General features: G+C 36.0%; 1 protein-coding gene across 9 annotated transcripts in view; it reads left to right on the plus strand.

Moving 5' to 3' along the window:
• Positions 1–22,430, plus strand: part of MICAL3 (microtubule associated monooxygenase, calponin and LIM domain containing 3) — a 347,386-nt gene that overhangs the window by 128,135 nt on the left and 196,821 nt on the right. The gene's annotated exons all lie outside the window — the stretch shown is intronic.

The following is a 22,430-nucleotide window of genomic DNA, read 5'->3' on the forward strand; positions in this document are numbered from 1 at the left end:
ATTCTTGGCTGTATTCCAAGCTTCCTTGCTTTTCAGAATATTGCATTCTAGGCTCTTTGATCCCTTAATGTTGATGCAGCCAGGTCCTGTGCAATCCTTACTATGGCACCTTGGTATCTAAATTGTTTCTTACTGGCTGCTTGCAGGATTTTCTCTTTCATCTGATAGTTCTGGAATTTGGCCACAATATTCCTTGTGTTTTCATTTTGGGATCCCTTCATTAGGGTAGCTTAAAGTAAGATTTCCCCTCCTTGCCTCTTGCAGCAGTTCTCTGCATAATTTATTTGGTAATTAATCATTCATTACTCTCTGATATCTATTTTTTGAAGTTATTTAAATCTTACTTTTTGTCTTACTTCTAACTTTTGACTTTTGAATTCCCCAAATAGAGAGTAGACCCTTAAACTTGAGTTCATATCTTTTATTTATTTTGTATCCTCTTGTAGGACCATATTCCTGGCATATAATAAACATTTGACAAATTTTTATTAATTTGAATTGATCTATGATTTTTGTGTGTCTATACTTGATTCTGTTTTTTTTTCTTTTTTGCAAGGCAGTAGGGTTAAGTGTCTTGCCCAAGGTCACACAACTAAGTATGTATTAAGTGTCTGAGGTTGAACTCAGGTCCTCCTGACTCTGGGGAGGGTGCTCTATCTACTGCATCACCTAGTTGTCCCCTATGATTTTTTAAAAATTTTAATTCTTGTTAAAAATAAATGTTCATTATATGCAAGGGGTATAGAAGAGCGGTAAAATATAGTCTGGCTTTATATGATTACTTTTAAGAAACAAGTTACATTTACTGTGAAATAATAGATTTTTCTTTATCTTTGTTGCTTGCAATTGCATTAGTAAAGTTGATAAATGTAAGCTGTCTTCTGAGTATAAAATCTTTAGGCAAGGAGATTGATATTCATAGTTGTCAATTTTCTTGCTACAAAATACTTGGAACACAGATGTTACATATTATACTCAAAAGAACTCTAAACTTGGAGGGGAAACAGGACTTAAATCCTAGCTCTGCCACTTGTTTTTTTTTTAATTTTTCTAATTAATGCAAAGATAGTTTTCAACATTCATCCTTTTGCAAGCTTTGAATTCCACATTTTTCTACTGCCTTCCCTTCCCTCTCTTCTCCCCATGGAAGTGAGCAAACTGATATAGATTGTACATGTACAGTTGTGTTTAACATTTCTATATTAATCGTATTGTAAAAAGAAGGGGAAAAAAACATGAGAAAAAAAGGGAAAAAAAACAAAAGAGGTTTTAAAAAAGCGAAAATAATATTCTTTATTCAGACTCCATAATTTTTCTCTGGATGTGGATGATATTTTCCATAAAAGGTCTTTTAAGATCATAGTTGATCATCTCACAATGTTGCTGTTAACATGTAGTGTTCTCATGGTTCTGCTCACTTCTCTCAGCATCAGTTCATGCAAGTCTTTCCAGGTTTTTCTGAAGTCTGGCTGCTTATGATTTCTAACAGAATAATAGCACTTATCCCATTCATATATCATGATTTGTTCAGCCATTCTCCAATTGGGCATCCACTTAATAGCTTTGTGTTTCTGAACAAGTTAACTAACCCAGGTCCCAGGTTTTTTTTAAGCTTTAAAATGGGGATAATGCCTTTGCCACTTACTCCAGAATTGTTGTGATGAAATCATTTGTAAACTTATCATATGAATGTTGGTTTGTCATTGTCTTCATTACCACTTTTAAGATCTTCATGGACTACTCATCCCTTAGTTTCTGAACCTACCAGAATGGTATTTTGAGAAACAATAGTCCACTTACAGAATAATGGACTAGCATTCTAGAGATATTCCACTGCAGTTTTGTCTCTTGTATTGATTTCCTAGATAACCACAAGCAAGTAATTGATTTCTTATTTTCTTATCTCCAAAATGAAGATAATGCTTGCTCTTTCCTAGTAAATAGGGGTGCAGTATATGACACACATAGAATCTTTTAAATAAGAAGAAAGGTTCAGTAAAGAATTAGTTGTGAAAGTACTTTTAGTAAGAAAAAGGAAACAAAAAATTTTAGGTATAATTATTAATCAGAATTTCATCTGGTCTGATTCTGTGTAGTTTCTTTTGTTGTTGCAGAGGCTGCCGGTACTAACATGAGAAATGTAACTGAACCATCCCTAACCTCTCCACTGGCTGTATTCCTCCCCTCCCCCAACTTTGCACAGTCTGTAGATAAACAAGCTTTTTGATCATATCTGTCTTTAGAATGAGAAAATAGTGATCTTCCTAAGAGCACATTATCATACAATCGTTTGGTACCTGCCTTTTGGCAGATATGTTGTCTGACTGGGCTTCCTTATTCTTCCCAGCATGGTAGCAAGGAGGGGGTTTGCTTGTTTGGGTAGGCCCTTGGCTCATTTTATTAAACAAAAGTTAGGAGTATGCATTTAGTTCTAATTCTGTCCCTTAATCCATTCTTCATTGAAAGGTTAAACAACCAGACATCTAACCTGTTGCAGGTCCAGACTGCTCTGACCCTTACCTCTCTGACTGTCGACTTTCTAAGTCGACTTGGCATGACATAGATGCTGTTGCAGAAAGAATAGTGTCCATTGTAGCAATACTTGCAAATGATAATATTTAGTTAATGAATAATAAGTATTCATGAGTGTATAAACTGGGGTCTTAGAAGTGGGGGAAACTACTCATACAAAGACAATGAGTAGTATGAGGAGGGCAGGGTAGAAGAAAGGAGAGGAAAGAATAGTAAACTTTTAGAGGTATAGAACAAATAAAAGTGGATGGAGAAAAATAGCACATGATATATAATAACAGGAAAAGCATTTAAAGTAGTCTGAAGATGCTGATGTAATAAAAGTCTGCTGTCTAAAATATTTTCTATTGATATTCTATATTAGATTATACCATATCCAATAGATGAATGGTAAAAAGATGTGGAATGCTCTCAAAACCATCTGGGGGGAAAAAAGCTCAAAGTTAACTTGAGATTTATTCTCAAGGAAGATAACAAAAGAGAGAAATAGTATTGAAGAGGCAGTGGAAAGATAGACACTACTACACTATTAGTAGAGCTGTGAATTGGACCAAGCATTCTTGAAAACAATCTGAAGTAATAAGAAGTGTTTCTAAATTGTTCATACCCTTTGACTCAATGATCTCCTTACTGAGTATATGTCACATAATAATAATAATAATAATAATGATGATGATGATGATAATGGCTATCATTCATGTAGCATTATAGAGATAATTCCAAAATGGAGAGACTTTAGTAATCTAGAGTGCATTGCTATTGAGGTACAGGTTAAACTAAATATCTTGTTGGAGTTTCCTATTATGTAAATTAGAATTTATGAGATCTCTCAATGGCAATTAATCCAGACAGCAAAACTGTGCCTCAGGAGTTCTGAAGGTCCTCCACAGACTTTCCTAGAAGAGGAAAAACAATTCCTTGAGCATATATTAAGTGCACCAGACTCTGAAGATAAAAGAAAATGGAAAATAGGCCTTGATATTACTTCTTTCCGGTTCCCCTAAAATAGAGCATATATGTCCAGTTCCCCTAAAATAGAGGATATGTATAGATATGTTACTTTTTCTTTTCTATTATGTTTTTAAATGAAATATTACTTCCATTGAAGTTTATCATCACTTGTATTTTATCATTCAGGTCTTTTATTCATCAGAACAGCATTTCTTGTTACTTTTGTAACCTTTTTGGTGGGAGAAAATTTTCATTTATGTATACCCCAAGATACATAATTTGATTTATTGGAGAGAAATATAGGAGATGGAAATCCCCTGTTATTTATGTATCATACTACCATGCCAGCTTTAAATCCTTTAGTCCAGGGGGATCTGTAATACATTGTAATACAATAATGATATTTCTCCTCCATTAATCTTTATCCAAATAATCTTCCTTATGCTTCAGTCTTCTATCAGGTTCTTAAATTTTCTCACTAATATATCTTAATTTTATATAATGTTCCCTTCACTTACTAACTAGTTAGATCTTTCACATTTACATTCTACTTTAGAGTTTACAAAACACTTTCTTTGCAATAACTATGAAATAGGTTATATAAGTATTTTCCCCATTTAAGGAAAGAAAGGTAAGAAAATTGAAGTTCAGAGGTTAAATAACTTACCATAGAAGTTGGGACTTAACCCATAAAAGTCTCCAACAAGAAGTAAGAGTAGAGGGGGAGATTAATCAAAAACATGCCACAATTAAGCAGAGATAGACAGGAATTTACTTTCTGCTCTACTAAAGGAGGAAAGGTCCTTAAATGAACAAGATTAAGGATAGATCCGGGAAATGACAATGAGGAGTACTAACTCCCCCTCATAGTACTGTAGAAGGAAATCTCTCGGTTTGGATTCAGAGAACCTGGGTTCAGAATCTTGCTCCTGTCTGCTTACTACCTCTGTATAAATTTGATGGATTGCTTAACTTTTCTGGCCTTATATAAAATGAAAGGTTTAAAACTGGATAACTTCTGAGATATTTCTAAATTGATGAGCTTGTACTATTTTGTTGGACTGGGAGGGTCTTAGTAAGAAAAAGGTAAAAAATAGCAAGTACTAAATGGTGGTAGAATTCAGGATCTTTAGGGGAGGGTCCAGGTTTCTGCAACTGCAAGGAGATGGAACAAAGTCCTAGAGTAAGAGAAAGTTCTGGAATAAGGAAAGTTTGTTAGAAATAGAATGAGAGATCCATAGCATAAAACTGAAGCAGCAGTAGAATGAGAGAACATGTTAGGGAAATTAATTTTACAGTGATTAGCATTAAGGATAGCTTCAGTAGGTTCCATGATAGTTTCTGTTTGATTTTCTATTTGAAAATATTTCCTGGGGTGGCTAGGTGGCCCAGTGGATAAAGCACCAGCCCTGGAGTCAGGAGTACCTGGGTTCAAATCCAATCTCAGGTACTTAATAATTACCTTAGCTGTGTGGCCTTGGGTAAGGCACCTTACCCAAGGTAACCCTAATGCCTTGCAAAAACCTTTAAAAAAATTATCTGAAGAAAACAACTTCTTTAGCAATACAATTGGGCAAATAAATAAAAAAGAAAACAACTCTAAAAAATAGAATTGGCCAAATGGAAAAAAAAAATCTAGTGAAGAAAATTTTTTAAAAATACAATTGGGAGGGGCAGCTGGGTGGTGCAGTGGGTAGAGCGCCGGCCCTGGAGTCAGGAGTACCTGAGTTGAAATCCGACCTCAGACACTTAATAATTACCTAGCTGTGTGGCCTTGGGCAAGCCATTTAACCCCATTGCCTTGCAAAAACCTAAAAAAAAAAAATCCTTTGTTGTTGTCTTTTTACCTTTTGGTCTTGAGGAACAAATTTCCTTTTCCAGTCTAAGTATTCTGTATGAGGTGTGAAGCCCTGAGCCACACTGCTCTGTTATAATTGCTTCTGTTTGAGGGATGTGAGAAAGTTTATTAATATGAATTATTTTCCAGAATTTGGCCTCTTCCACTTTCCCTCAAAGCAGGTTTGTATGAGAGCACCCTTGAAATTCTGGCTCTTTCCCTCTCCTCCAGAAACATAGTTTTATTGCTGAAGAATTATTTGTAAATAATTTGCAAGTATACAGCATGACAAATGATAGCTGGGATACATTGGAAAGAACAGACATAGTCTTGTCCTCAGAGATCATATATTGTAGTGAGGAAACCAAACATTATTAGAATAATATATGATAATATAATATAATATTATAATAAAATAATATATAAAAATGATTGAGAAGGAGAAGAATAAATCAGGGATCACACTAATCATTTGGAGGACAGTTGGAATTAAATAGGAGGAACTTTCAGGAAAGAAATGGAATCTGAGGTAAGATTAATTTTATGAGCCCCCTTTGCATTTATAATAATTCATGTAGACTCAAGTCAGGGAGGGAGGATATTTGAGGTACAGTTAAAAATTTTGTTTAGAATCTAAGACTAGAGACTTATGTGTATATTGTGATAGACTAGGATGAGTGTACTGATAACTCATTTGTTTAAGTGGAAATCTTTTTGTTTTGTTTTATGTTCTCCCTTTTTGATATGATCTGTTGTAATGAAGGTTTTATGGTTGGAGTTTTTCCCTTTCACTTTTGGTGGGTGTGGTAATGTGATGAGAGACAAAAATAATCCTATTTCCTTTCAATCCCTACTATGTTTTCTACCTCTTGTCAAACAGCTTTTTCCTCTTACAGTGAACAGTGAGACAAAGTGAATTGAGTGGAACAAACTTCCTCTATAGGGGAAAGTGTGCAAACTTCATGTCTGTCTAAAGTTATTGCTTTCCATTCATTCTGTCTTTCTTAAAATTCCAACAGAATACCAACCACAAATGATTTTTAGGTCTTACCATTTATAGTAAATTAAGCAGCAGTGCTTGAATTGTGAATTCATCTGTGTGGCAATTTATTTTTTAATCCAAAAGCACTGAACTTTGTCCTTTGTAAATGAAGTGAGTTTCATTTTAATGACTGGTTCATAGCAGAAGACAGCTGCCTTTAAGCTGTTTTATATCTTTAAAGGGAAAACTCAATGAGTGTGGGAAAAATTCACTGCCTGCTTCCTTTTCTGGGGAACTTAGAAGATGCAAATTTAGAACTAGGTGATAAGTTTCAGTGGTAATAGAGTTGGAACTTATTCAAAGTGAAAAGGATTAGCTACTTGGGCATAGATCCTTCATGAGATTTTAGTTAGTAATACCTGTGGGGACCTTGTTTTGGGATAATATGTTTAACAGTATAGGACAAATGTTTGTAGAGAGAGGGAAGAGTGCAGTGTCTTGTCCTCTTGCCTCTGTGCTAGATGGTGAAACAAATGAAGACTTAAGATGGCATCTTGTACAGGTGCTGACAATAGGATCTTATAATAAATACAATGTGTCCTTTTATTGTTGCTACTTTACAAATACCATGATGAAAGAATCAGAAAGATGTCCTAGGAGCACTAGGATAATTCGAGAGGGATGAAGAAGGCAGAGTAATTGAGAGTGCTAGTTGAGCTTGCTTTTCATGTTTTCCTTTATTTTGTATTTCTACTTTTCCTTGAGCTAAGGAAAAGCAGATTGATTGTTCTAATAGCGGTAACACTTCACCAGTCCTAATGTCTTTTTTGTTTTGTTTTTATATTTCCGTTAACATAAAAATGATTTGGACAATAAAAATCCTGTCTTAATGGTTTTTCTTATCATGTATATTTAATCTCTGGTGTGTTCCTACTCTAGCCTCATTTTGTAAATTTGGTATAAGGACCATATCTTCTCAATGTATCTGTGTTACCAAACACAGTGTCTCATACTTGGTTGTTCCTCATTTGGTGGTTGTGTTATTGATGAGAAGATGACTCTAAGTAAGTGTCTCATAGAAATCTTTCCCAATTTTAGTGTCCAGAATATTATATTTTATTATATTTTGCATATATCTAGGAATTTTTAGATGTTTTCCTTCTTGTTTCTCATCCTCTTTAGACTGTTGCTTCCTTAATCCCCTTTTTACCCCCCGAATATTGAATATATACATCTGAAACTTTTCAAACAAGCATTTATTTTCTTTCCTCTTACAGCCTACACCAATTGAAAGAGAAGAAAAGGAAACTGAAATCTTTGTAACAAATATGCATAGTCAAGCAAAACAAATTACACATTTGCCAGGTTGAATCCAAACATGTCTCTTCATAGACTTTATCATTCAGGCAGTGGATATTTTGTTAGTTATATATGGTCCCTTTCAGCATTCCTTACAGCACAATAGTATTTCTTTTTTAATTTTTATTTTTTAGGTTTTTGCAAGGCAAATGGGGTTAAGTGGCTTGCCTAAGGCCACACAGCTAGGTAATTATTAAGTGTCTGAGATCGGATTTGAACCCAGGTACTCCTGACTCCAGGGCCAGTGCTTTATCCATTGCACCACCTAGCCGTCCCAGCACAATAGTATTTCATCACATTCTTATGCCATTTTATTCATTCTTTTTTTTCCCCAGTCATTCTTTAATTGATGCCTTAGTTTCTAGTTCTTTGCTACCACAAAAGGAACTACTGAAAATATTTGTATTCATGTGGTCTTTTTCTTTTCTATTCTCTTTGATTCATTTTTGTTGAATTGACCAAATGGTTGCCTTGCTGGATAAAGGGTTATGCAGTTAAGTGACTTTTTGGGTAGGTTCCAAATTTCCCAGAGTGACTGGGCCAAGTTATGGCTCCACCAAAAATATATTAGTTCAAAAATTATTTAGGAAATTCTTGCTAAGTGCCAGGAAACTCTACTGAAAACTGAGGAAACAAAGTAAGACAAATCTGCCTCAATTTGTTCCTCACCATAGTGCATACTCCATTCACTTGCCAAAATGATCTTCCTAAAGCACAGATCCATGTCATCGCCTTATTCTATAAACTCCAGTGGCTCCCTGTCACCTTCAAGATCAAATATAAAATACTCTGCCATTTAAAGTTCCCACCTTTCCAGCCTTCCTATACCTTCCTCCTCTGCAAATACTCTCCAGCTCAGCAACACTAGCTTCTTTATCACAGAACACTTCAACTCCAGACTGTGAGCATTTTCACTGGATGTTCACCATGTCTAGAGTGCTCTGTTCTCCTCCTCATCTCCACCTGTTGGCTTCCCCAACTTTCTTCAAGTGCCATCTAAAATCCTATCCAAAATCCCATACTCTAAAAGAAGCTTTTCCTGAGTCTTTTGAATTCTCTGTATTGATTATGTCTAATTTATCCTGTGGATATTTTGTTTGAATATAGTATGAATACTCTTTTCCTCTATAGACTAGGAGCTCAATGAGAGCAGGGATTATTGTCTTTGTACCTTTCTTTATAGGACATAGCACATAGGAGGTGCCTAATATAAAGACTTATTGACTGGTAAAGAACCATGATAGAATCACGTCCAGTGTTCTTATTTTCTTTTAATCCCTCATCCAGTTGTCATTTTTCTCAATTTAAATATGATAGGGAACCTCAGAATTGCTTTTATTTAAATTTTCAAAATTATTACATAACTTAGCATTTTCTTTTTTTGTCTGTTCATAACTTGGATTTCTTCCTTTGAGAATTGCCTGTTTCTGTTGTTTAATCTGTTGAAAATAGCTCTGATATAGTTGAGCCAGTTCTTTATATTTTGGAAAAAGACCTCTATCAGAGAAGTTTACTGTCATAATTTTACTCAGTTAACTTTTCCCTTCTTATTTTAATTGCATTAATTTTGTGCATTTTTTCAATTTTACATGATCATAATTGCCAGTTTTCCTAATGTGATTCTCTATCCTATAACTGATCATAAATTCTTAGCTTATTCATAGTTGCAATAATATTTGCTTATTTTTTTAATGATAAGACTTTCTATTTCCAAATCATGTAGCCATTTGTAATTTACCTTGGTTTATAATATGTGGTGTGATTTTAATCCCAATATAGTGAGCGCAGTAATTAGGATTTTATTTATTGAACACTGTGCTATTGTCTACTTTTTTCAGTATATTGTATACTTAATCTGTTCTGCCACTATTTTAACTCTCCATTTTTTAACCAGTGCCAAACCATTTAAGTGATTACCACTTTGTAATATAGAGATCTGATTTTGCTATGACACTTTTTTCCTACTTTTTCCTATTATATCTTTGGGACCTTTGACTTTTGTTCTTCTAGATAAATTTCATTATTTCTACTAACTCTATAAAGAAATCATTTACTAGTTTAAATATGGCACTTAATAAGTAATTTAGGTAGTATCATTTTTATTATTTTGGTTTGACCTACCCACAAGGAAAAATTAATATTTTCCCTATTATGTAGACCTTTTTTATTTAAGAATATTTCGAGGTGGGGAGGTGGTGCAATAGATAGAGCACTGGCCCTGGAGTTAGGAGTACCTGAGTTAAAATTTGGCCTCAGACACTTAATAATTGCCTAGCTGTGTTTCCTCAGACAAGTCATTTAACCCCATTGCCTTGCAAAAACCAAAAGAAAAAAAAAAGAATATTTTGTAATTGTATCCATAAAATTTCTATGAGTTTTGGTGGGTAGATTTCCAAGTAGTTTAATTTGGGGCTTCTTTTTTGATATTAGCAGTTAAATCAGTACTGATTTTAATCTGCCATATTGATTTTTTTTCATCAAGTCTTTTTATTCCTTCCTTAGTGCCTCTAAACTTCTATTTGGTTCCACTTTATGACTTTTCCAATCAGTTGAATGATTCTGGGGAATTTTTTTATTTGGTTGTTACTTTGCTTTTTCTTAATCACATTTTCTTTATTGGGTGATTGTGTGACTTGCTTTTTGGAGTAGCTGGGAGTAGTCTATGTGAAAAACTCTTGAAATTGATATGCATATTCAAAATGGAAGTTTGATTTTTATCTGGAGGTTCATTTGAGTACTGGATTTGTTACAGGTTTGATAAATGATAGTTCTCTAAGGAATATATTCTGTGGGGTGTGAAAATTTGCCTTACTCTGGAGAAAACCCTCCCTGCCCCTTAATACTATAGCCTGGTCCTGTGAGCAGAAACTGGAAAACTATATCATAACTGGTCTTTCAGAAAGATTAATTATTCCACAAAGTGAAAATATGTCTTGAACAATATTTTTGTTGTTTTTGTTTTGCAGCTGCTTTTAGGAATGTTATTATAGCAAATGTCCACCACTAAGGCTTTTAGCTAGCACTTGTACTGGTCATCTTAAATTTGTTAGCCTTTTTAGCTTACCTAACACTAAAAAAATTCTGAATATAAATCCCTTAAAAAAGAGGACATTTCTCTATACACAGGAGAACACAAAAAGAGAATTCTCTTAAGTATTCCAGTCTGCTTGCTCTTAAAAAATTAATAACAGTCATTGCAATTTGAAAATTATAACTTTCAAAACTGTCCTGTGTTTTCAGCTGACTTTTCTTCTCCTGCTTCTGTACATTAAAACAAAAAGTATTTCAGTGACCTTTTTTTGACATCATTACTGCTAAACTTCTCCATTCTTCTCTCCAAATAAGAAAAAAGAAAGAAAAAAAAACCTTTGTAACAAATACTCATAGTTAAATAAAATGAAATCTACACGTGGCCATGTCCAAAAATGTGTTTCTGTCTTCATCATCTCTCCGTCAGGAGGTTGCATTATAGAACTTCTGGAGACATGATGGTTGGTCTGTCATTGTATTGTATGAGAATTCTTAAGTCAAAGCTTATTTCCTTACTTCTGCTCACTTCAAGCCTTATCATTACCTATAATTCTTTAAAAATATCTCTTTTGTACCTTGTATTACATAATAGTGTTCCATTTTACCACCACAACTTTTTCAACTAATTTCCAATACGAAAAAATATTAAAGGTATACACAGCCTTAAATTCTAATTCTTTTCTTTTTTCTCATTTTGTCCCTTGGGTTCAGGATTTTTCCCCCCCTTTATTCTACCTCCTTGGTATTAACTTTTCTCTTTACCCCAACTTTCTCTGCATTGTTTCATTTGATGCCTTTCTACAGCAGATTCTGTGAGTGTGGATGTGTTCTACCCTCCTTTGTCTGATAATGATGAGTGAAAAATCAGCTAAGATCTCTTCACCTTTCCAACCATGTTTGTTTACTGTTTTCTCTCACACTCTATGAGAAAGAGCAAGTCCCAGTCCTTTATGCCTTTAACATGGTCTGCCTCTTTTTCTTTACTGTCTTTCCTATTTGAACCCTCAGAACAGAACTGAACTGCTCAGATCAAAACACCTAAGGGGCTCTGAGGTTTCTAATAATCCTAAAGCACCAGAGAGGGCTCTATAGATCTATCAGTAAGATTAATATCTTCCAGTTGAATGCTGAGGTATTACTTGTTGGTCATTGATATATTGTTCTCTACTGTTCCTTAATAATTCCTTAGGTCTCCACCTTGAGGCTTTTTGTGTTTTTCTCTGAGAAGCTCATCACTTTTGTTGAGTTAGGAGAATCTTGCAGACTTGCATGTCTTCCTGGAAGTATTTATGGTTTGGGATAGAGGGGGTTCCCATTTCCTATTTCCCACTTCTGAGATACAAGAAATTTTTAACTATATTTTGCATTGGACTTTGTGATCATTGTTTGGTAAATTATAAACTTCAGGTTTTGCTGAAAAAGGTTTGTGGAATTACAGGGACTCCAGGAAGTTATTACAGAGTTTCAAGAGGAGATTTTGGCCACCTAATTTGATTTAAAAAAAATAACAGTATTCCACAACAACAGACTCAAATCTCCCCTGCTGTAATATGAGTCCTTTTGACTTTATTATAGCAAAGAGTTTCTGTATCATTCAGGACCTGGTTATTGATATTGTACCAGTATTGTTCTATCCACCTTTAATGCTATTTGATACCCTAGGAGACAAATGGTCACGAATTTTTTCTTCATAGTAAATAATGCTGTTCCTTTTGTCTTGGTTTTTGTCTTCCATCCATTTAGGTGGCTGTATTATTTTGTTGGCTTTTGTTGTTGGTTTTTTTCAGATACTTTTCCAGACTTTCCAAATTTTAGATAACTTCCTTAACTAGGATGTGAGCTAACCCACTTCAAGAAGCAACCTTTCCTACCTTTTCATTGGTGATTCACTGTACACTCTTTAAAATGGTCATCCTTAGAAATCACTGCCAAGACAGACTGTATTCAGTTCACTCACTTAGATGGGAAAGTCTCCAGATCAGTGTGCCAGCCTCTTGTACTTTTTATATCTCAGAAAGATACTCCAAGAGATTACAAAGAGATCTGGCTGCTCCAGGAAGAGAATGTCACTAGCCTGAAGTTTTTTTTGTTTTGTTTTGTTTTTTAGTTTCTTTGCTAGGCAGTGGGGTTAAGTGGCTTGCCCAAGGCCAAACAGCTAGGTAATTATTAAGTGTCCAAGGCCTGATTTGAATTCAGGTACTCCTGACACCAGGGCTGGTGCTCTATCCATTGCACCACCTAGCTGCCCCTTAAAGTTTTATTTTAATAAATATTTTATTGATTTTTTTCCCCCACATTTTTCTTCCTTCCCCACTTCCCAAACCTTCCTTTACAATGAAGTTAAGCAAAGCAAATTAGATAAATGTATATTTTATCTCTGAAAACATAGGTACCTTATTTCATTTTCTGTCCTTGAAATTGCTTAGCATTAAGTTGGTATACATTAAGTGCTTAATAAATTCTTACTGACTGGTTCCATATCTATAATCTATTACCCTTCTATTGAAAGGAGGGATACTTCATCTTTAATTCACTAAAATGGGTTATAGTTTGTCTGCTCAACATTTTCCTTTTTTTTATTGTAAGTTCACTTACTTCTACTTATTTCAGTCTATAGTATCTCCTAAAGAACATTCTAACATTTCTTTGAATCTTTTCTCTTATATCCTTTCTCTCTGCCTCTTCCCTCAACCCCACTTTCTCTAATTCTATTTACTTTAAAGGTACCTTACCTTCTTGAATAACTTGGGGAATGATACTTCCAACCAAATAAGAGGCTATTTGAAAAGTAAATATTGTTTTTTCTATAATGAAATAATATTAGCATATTCTTTTTATTATCACTGGATATATTGAATTTATTGAGACAATCTTATCTTCTGATTAAAAAAAATTGATCAAAAATAACATTGATTGGACCTAAAACATGCCACAAAATGAATCAAAGTGAATAATAATAATGTAAATATTGACACTCATTTAATGTTTGCAATATATTTAATGTTTTGTCTGAGAATCTAGAATAATTTATCCTGAATGTGCTGGTTAACAAACTTAAAATTAATTTTAACTGGGAAGAAAAAGCTTTAGATTTATATAAAATGTGAGGACTAATTGTATAATATCTATGCTAGGAATGTCAAACTCAAAGGGAAATGGATCCCTGGAAATTATATGCTGATTTAGGAAAGTCACAAATTCATTATTATTATTATTATTAATTATTAATTAAAATAATATTTTAACACTTCTCAGTTAGATTTTAATTTAATTAAGGCTATACTTAGGAATTTTGTGGCTTCCTCATTGTCATCATACCTTGATGGTTTTTGGAGGTTTATAGAAAAGCAACTTGGAAGGAGCTATGTCAGACCTCCTTTTGAATTCTGACTGTCACTTTTTATATTTTGGCTACTGGTAAAGTAGACTGAGTTCATTATGTATTAAATAGGGATAATAATACTTGCTAAGATAGAATAAGATTTAAACTTTATGTAAATTTTTTTAATTTGTTGGTGAGAAATCCTTTTCCAGCATTAGATATTCATTCATACATACATACATATGTACACACACTCATACACCCATTCATACATATACAGATATCTTCATATCCATTTAGGGAGCTACATCAGCTTATTAAAATAGGCAGTTAGCACTGTCTGATCATCTAGAATAGTCTGTTAAGATGTATAGGGACTTGAGAAAGCATTTCCCCTTACCCCTTCAGAGCTGACTAAATGGGTTACTGTGGCCCAAAAGATCTCTTTCATTATCTTAAGAGGCATACAGTTCACAAGAGTCTTCCACCACCAAGAAAATTTCTATTTAAATCTCCTCTGTTTCAATAAAAATTAATGTCTTCCTGTACTATTTTTACTAGGGACAGAACTCTTATTGTAATGACCCTTCACAAAACTTTATTGTTGAGTTGCTACTTGGTCTTTTTTGTAGATTTGATAATAACATTATTTGAAATCAAAGGCAGATTGTTGATAAGAGGAAAATGGATTTTCAGAATTAAAAGGGACCTTAGAAGCCATCTAATTTAACCAATACTTGAAATGGAATTGTCATTCCAATATGTGCAAAGGTATGATCTTGAAGAATTTTAAAATAAGAAATCTAGTAATTACCAATCTAGTCCAAACTAGTTTAGGCTAGCTCCTAAAGATTTTCATGACACCTAGCCTGTTCTAATGCTGTTCTATAGTTTCTATCTGTTAATCCTGGTTTTTCCTAAAAGAATCAAGAATAACGAGTGATTCATGTCTTAGTTCCTTCAGATTCTTTTTTTAAGAAAGATTTTATTTATTTTGAGTTTTACAATATATCCCCTAATCTTGCTTCCCTCCCCCCACCTGCACAGAAGGTAGTCTGTTAGTCTTTACATTGTTTCCATGGTATACATTGAGTCCTTCAGACTCTTGAAAATAACAATCAGATGACTCCAAGGTCTTTTTTAATTTTACCATCCCCAGTTCCTTCAGCAAGACCTTACATGGAAAACTCTTAAAACCTTTCAACATCATGGTTACTTTTGTTTGGATACTATCTATATATTCGGTGACAGATGGAGGATAGTATTCAAATGTTGTTTGTATATTATGTTTGCTTTATTACAACCTAAGGTGAATCACACATTAACCCATTTTGTCTGCCAAATAACATTCTTGACTAAGAGAGCTTGTAGTGTCCTAAAACCTTAGGTCTTTTCCAGACAAACTGCTTTCTAGCCATGTCCTCTTCATTTTGAGCTTATTGTTTAAAATCTAAATATTTGAATATTCCTTTTATCCCCTTAAATGATGTTTAAGATATGTTTCAGATATTCTGGAATTTCTGAAGTAGGATCCACATCCTGTTAGTGTGACCTGAAGAAGTCATATACCCTCCCGGTGTTCTAAACAGTTCTTTAAGATATTCACATCTGCATTGGTACAGGGAGTTTTCTCAACCAGATGTCATCTTATTAGATTTAGTTCAGTATTATTAATGTGCTAATTTTATAGATTCTGCTTTCTACATCATCCAATCAGCACATCCAAAAAATCTGACTATATGTCAGAGAGAAAAGAGTCCAGTAAATATCTAAAAACTTGAAGCCCTCCTCATTGCTGTTTATCCTGCTTGGATGCTAGGTTTGTGATCTATTTCTTGAATTCTTCCCTTTTCTTTCCCTTTGGATTATGGTATCTGATGTAGCATCACTTCTGTTTCTATCTCTGATCTTCACTCAAGAGTCCTTTGCCTTGTTTCCCTACTAATAGAATGTCAGTTCTTCAAAGGTACTTTTCCTAATTCCAATACTTAGACCAGTACATAGCACATGTTGATTAATTGCTACTTTCTTGTATTTCTGCCTGCTAGTATATCCTTTTAGTTTATAAGCTACTTTATGTGCAATAACAAAAAATATGTATAGTGATTGGGGCATATCTGAACAAACTGTGCTTTGTGAATGTAACAGATACTATATCATCATAAAAATGAAGAATTCAGAGAAATGTGGGAGCACTTATATGAAGAGATTTAGAATGAAGAGAGCAGGCAGGGCCAAAAGAACAATATAAGTAATGACCACAACAGTATAAAGAAAGACCACAACAATATAAAAAGCAACAAAACTCATGTCAAATACAACAATGTTGGTATCAAGCAAGCTATTAAAGTTAATCAAGATAATAAGTAGAGAAATAGTTAGAGAATTGTACTCTCTAAATTCAAATCACCAGACCCAGAACTGTTGAGAAGGAAAACTAAGGACTGTAACAATGATTGAGTTTGTGTCTGTGTCTGTGTGTGTGTGTGTGTGTGTAAGTGTAAGTGTAATTTAAATAATATCAAAAAACAGACTCATTAAAAGTGTCTGGATCTTCTGATCCAGTCATGGAACAATTGAAATATGATGGGACAGGGAAAGTGTTCAATGTTTACTTTAATTCTATTTTCTCTGCCAAAGATATCTAAATTGGGGTAGCTAGGTAGCATAGTGGATAAAGCACCAGCCTTGGAGTCAGGGGTAAGGAGTACCTGGGTTCAAATCTGGTCTCAGACACTTAGCTAGCTGTGTGGCCTTGGGCAAGCCACTTAACCCCATTTGCCTTGCAAAAACCTAAAAAAAAAAACCCAACAAAGAAACCTAAATTGGGAAGAACAGAGCAAAAGTGACCCCTGAGGAGCTGAAATGCTAATTAGTGAGATAGAAATCCCTGCCCATATTGCCTTTAATGGATTCAAGCTAGCAGTTCCAGATAAAATATATATTAGGAGGTAAATGTGATTGCTAAGCCTTAGTCAGTGATTTCTGAAAGATTTTGGAAAATAAAACACCTGCCATAGTATTTCTCACCTTACTGAAATGGAAAGGGAGTGACACCTATTTTAGTGTAGGATCAGTGCTTAATTCCACGTTATTTAACATTTCTTATCAGCAACTTGGAAAAAAGATATAATGAGGTAGCATGCTTATCGAATTCACATATGAAACCAAATGGGTATTGTTGTTTAACATTGGTTTTATAAAATGAGGGAGCTGTGCCTATACAACAGTTCATCTCAAAGCAACATAGTTGGGTTTTAGTGGACTGCAATCTTAGCATAAGTGCATACATTTATGTTCTATCAACCAAAGTTGAAAGTAATAGTAGAATGTCCTTACTTTTAAGCAGCTTGCTAACTTAATTTTGTTTTTTGTCCATGGTACAGGGATCAGTTTACTAATAGGTGCTTCTTGATTGATTCCTGGTTAGATATCATAAGTATATGCTCTGGATGCCACATTTTAGGATGGAAATTGATAGGCTGGAAAGTATTAGAATGACAACAATCAGAATTGTAAAGGACTCAGATTACATCATGAGAGGATCAGTTGAAAGAATTGGGAGATAATTTCATTAACCTAGAGGGGGAAAAATGGGGGAAAGGATCATTAAAAACTATGAGTTTAGTAGAAGTCAGAAAAGGGATAATCTGCAGCAAACACTGGACTATATGCATCAGGAACTAAGCTTTCTCTAAGACCTCATTGAGTTGGATCTCATTGAAGGAGGTTGGATATTTGAATTTTTTGGTTGTAAGGTTTATTTTTTTAAATATTTATTTATTCTCTTTTTGTACAAATAATTTTTTTATATACATTAATAAAATATTCTTGTTTGAGAGTAAACAATACCCCTCCCCCCCACAAAATATAGACTCTCTTGAGCTATAAAGTAAAGGGGAGAGAAAAAAACTAAAATTAAAAAAATAATAGTAATAATTTTAAGTATGGCCAGGTGGGGCAATGGACGAAGCCCCAGCCCTGGAGCCAGGAGCACCCGAGCACATATCCGGCCCCGTACACCCAACAATCACCCAGCCATGTGACATGCAAGCCACCTCAACCCCACTGCCCTGCAAAAACCAAAAAAAAAAGGAAAAAACCCAAAATAAAATAAAAATAGTAATAATAATAGGGGTGGTTGGGTGGCTGGCCCTTGAGCCAGGAGCACCCGGGTTCAAACCCGGCATCAGACACCCAAAGATCACCCTGCTATGTGGCTCCAGGCAGGCCACCCAGCCCCATTTGCCCTACACCCCCCCCCATAATAATAATAAAAAATGTGCTTCAGTCTTTGTTCCAACACCAACAACTCTGTTGTGGGTGGATCATATTCTTTATGGTAAATCCATCACAAAAGTTACTTCCATATTTTTCCACCTTTGCCTTTGCTGATCGCAACTCCCTCCTTTTGTATTTCTCCACTATCATGTACTATATTTTCTCTCTCCTTTCACTCTGACTCTGCTGGGGAGGGTATCTGAGTGGCGCAGCAGACAGATCCCTGGCACTGGGGCCAAGAGGCCCTGAGCCCTCATACCACCCCTTAGGCCCAAGCATCCACCTGGCCCTATGGTCCCAGACAGGCTATCCAATCCCAGGCCCTTGCAAGAAGTAAAAAGGAAAATGTGTTATATCTGACCACTCTCCCCCCATGGTCCATCCTCTCCTCCATCACTCACATTACCCCCCTTCCCCCGTCCCCCTCTTTTCTTCTTACTCCAGATGTCTATACCCCATTGAGTATATATGCTGTTTCCTCTCCTAGCCACCTCTGATGAGAGCAAAGATTCCCTTATTCCCACTTGCTTTCCCCACTTCCATATCATTGCAATAGCTCATTGTAATAAAACAAATCTTATTATGTGAAATATCTTGGCCTATTTCCCCCCTCTCCTCTTTCTTTCTCCCATTACATTTCCCTTTTTCTCTGTTGACTCCATTTTTACACCATATTTTATCTTCGAATTCAGCTTTCTCCTGTGCTTCAACTATAAAAGCTCCCTCTACCTGCTCTATTAACCGAGAAGGTTCATATGAGTATTATTGGTGTCATTTTTCTATGCAGGAATACATGCAGTTCATCATCATTAAGTCCCTCATATTTTCCCCCTCTCTTCCAATCTCCATGCTTCACCTCAGTCCTGTATCTGAAGATCAAACCTTCTGTTCAGCTCTGGCCATTCCAACAGGAACATTTGAAATTCCCCTGGTTCATTGAAAGTCCATCTTTTTCCCTGGAAGAGGACATTCAGCCTTGCTGGGTAGTTAATTCTTGGCTGCATTCTAAGCTCTTTTGCCTTCCGGTATATTATATTCCAAGCCCTACAAGCTTCCAATGTAGTTGCTGCTAAGTCCTGTGTGATTCTGACTGCATCTCCACGATATTTGAACTGTGTCCTGGCTGCTTGTAATATTTTCTTTTTGACTTGGGAGCTCTGGAACTTGGCTATAGTATTCCTAGGGGTTGGTTTTTTGGGATCTCTTTCTCTGGGGGATCGGTGGATTCTGTCCATTTCTATTTTGCCCTCTGCTTCTAGAATATCAGGGCAGTTTTCCTGTAGTAATTCTTTGAAAATGATGTCAAGGCTCTTTTCCTGATCATAACTTTCAGGTATTCCAATAATTTTTAAATTTTCTTTCCTAAGTCTGTTTTCCATATCAGTTGTTTTTTCAATGAGATGTTTCACATTTTCTTCTAATTTTTCATTTTTTTGGTTTTGAAGTAATGAGTCCTGGTTTCTTGTAAATTCATCCATCTCCCTGAGTTCTATTCTTTGTCTGAAGGATTTGTTTTCCTCAGAGAGCTTTCTTATCTCTTTTTCCATTTGGCCAATTCTGCTTTTTAAAGCATTCTTCTCTTCAATAACTTTTTGAACTGTTTTATCCATTTGACCTAAGCTGGTTTTTAGCATGCTATTTTCTTCAGCATTTTTTTGGATTTCCTTGACTAGGCTGCTCACTTCATTTTCATGTTTTTCCTGCATCTCTCTCATTTCTTTCCCCAGTTTTTCTTCTAACTTGCTCAGTTGATTTTCAGAGTCTTTTTTGATCTCTGTCATAGCCTGAGCCCAATTTCTGTTTTTCTTGGGAGTCTTTAGATGCAGGAGCTTGTGCTTCCTCATCTTCAGACTGAGTGTTTTGATCCTTCTTGGGCTCATATGCAAAATATTTCTCAATGGTCTTCCTCTTGTTTCTCTGCTTGCTCATTTTTCCAGTCTGAGCCTGGTTTTGGGGTGCTTCCTGAGCTTTTGGGACACTCCCACAAGGGTCTCAGTGTGTGAGTCTCTGTCTTCCCTCCTGGTCTGTGAATGACTACATGCGCCCCCCTCTGCCACAGGGCTAAGGTCGGGGGGGGGGTCTAGACTGCGATCAGGATCGGAATGTGGTCAGAGCCCCAGAGTCCTATTCCAGGGGCAGAGCTCCTCAGTCTCTCTCTCTTCACTCCCCTCCCTAGGTTCAATGGGCTCATTCCTGCTTACCAGCTCTGCCTGCTTCTGTTCCTAGGTCTGGGCTTCGGAAAGACCACCTTGCTGGCTGTGTGCCCTGAAGGCTGGGTTTCACTTGCTCACTCTGGCAGAGGTCCCAGCTGTTCCCCCAGTTTGTGTCTGGTGCTCCCCGGGGCGGGGTGTAGCTCAGGAGACTCCCCTACTGCTGTGAGCCGGCTCCCAGCGCCCTGGGCCTGCCTCCAGGAGGCTGAAGTTCTTCTGCTCTGGCAGGCCACCCCTCTGGCTGGCTGCCCCTCCGACCACTGGGAGCAGAGCCTTTCTGCTCTTTTCCAGTTTACCTTGAGTAGGAGAACTGCCTCACTGGGTTCCTCTGTGGGTTCTGTCTCTCGAAAGTTTAGTTAAAGTCTTTAGTTTTGAAGTTTTATGAGAGAGCACCTAAGAGAGTTCCTCTCTTTCCCCATCTTGGCTCCCTCCCCCCATATTTGAACTTTTGTGAAAGTTATTCTCTCTGTAATGAGCTTTTCAAGCTGAAGAGATCAGTGAATGGAAGAAAAGAAGAGCAGAGATTCCCTAGGGCATGATTCTTGGAGCTAAGTAGAATTAGAACAGAACAGGATAGAAGATAAATTGCTGACCTGGGAGAGAGTGAGTTAGCAGACTTGCTAAAACTTTTGCTCTTTTCCTATTTGAATTGATCTGGGGAAAAGGAGATTGTGAATTTGTTTATTTGAGTAGTATCTATTAAAGTTTCTAATGTTCCATTTTCACTGTGAGGTAGGTAGTTCAGCTGTAATTAAGGTTAATTGCTCTACAATGAATCCTGCAACCCTTGGGAATTTTGTTCTGGAGTGGCAATCATTTGGATGACAGATTAAATTTTATCTGCTTTATTTTCTGGGACCAAGCTAAACTAGAAATAATGGGTTAATGTTGAGAAAAAAGCAAGTAAGTTTAATCTCAATGTAAAGATAAGTTCATACAAAATTTCCCAGGTTTCTTTGAAACTGGCCCCCTTCATCATTTCTTCATGGTTGAAGAGTATTCAGTTACATTCATATATCATAATTTTTTCAACTAGTACTCAATTGATGGGCATTCTCTTAATTTCTACTACTTTGTCATCCCAGAAGAACTTCTATAAATATTTTTATGCATGTCATTTCTTCTTTAATCTCTTTAAGATGTAGGCTTGGTAGTATTATCAACAAGTCAAAGAATACATACTGTTAAATAATGTTGTATAGAAAAATGACACTGATAATACTCATATGAACCTTCCCAATTAACAGAGCAGGTAGAAGGAGCTTTTATAGATGAAGCACAGGGGAAAGCTGAATTTGAAGATAAAATATGGTGTAAAAATGGAGTCAATAGAAAAAAGGGAAATGTAATGGGAGAAAGAAAAAGGAGAAGGGGAATAGGCCAAGATATTTCATATAATAAGATTTTTCTTCATTACAATGAGCTATTCCAGTGATATGGAAGGGGGGAAAGGCAAGGGGGAATAAGGGAATCTTTGCTCTCATCAGAGGTGGCTAGGAGAGGAAACAGCATATATTCTCAATGGGGTATAGACATCTGGAGTAAGGGGGGGGACAGGGCGAAGGGGGGGTGATGTGAGTGATGGAGGAGAGGATGGACCATGGGGGGAGAGTGATCAGATATAACACATTTTCTTTTTGACTTCTCACAAGGGGCTGGGATTGGAAGGCCTGTTGGGGACCATAGGGCCAGGCAGGTGGATGCTGAGCCTAAAGGGGTGGTATGGGGGCTTGGGGCCTCATGGCCCCAGAGCCGGGGACCTGTCTGCTGTGCCACTCAGCTACCCTACAGCAGAGTCAGAGTGAAAGGAGAGAGAAAATATAGTACATGGTAGTGGAGAAATACGAAAGGAGGGAGTTATGATCAGCAATGGCAGTGGTGGAAAAAGCACATTTTTAAATTATTTTTATTTGGGGGGGGCGTGCA

The sequence above is a fragment of the Macrotis lagotis genome, chromosome 7 (genome assembly GCF_037893015.1).
Source record: "Macrotis lagotis isolate mMagLag1 chromosome 7, bilby.v1.9.chrom.fasta, whole genome shotgun sequence".
NCBI lineage: Eukaryota > Metazoa > Chordata > Mammalia > Peramelemorphia > Peramelidae > Macrotis > Macrotis lagotis.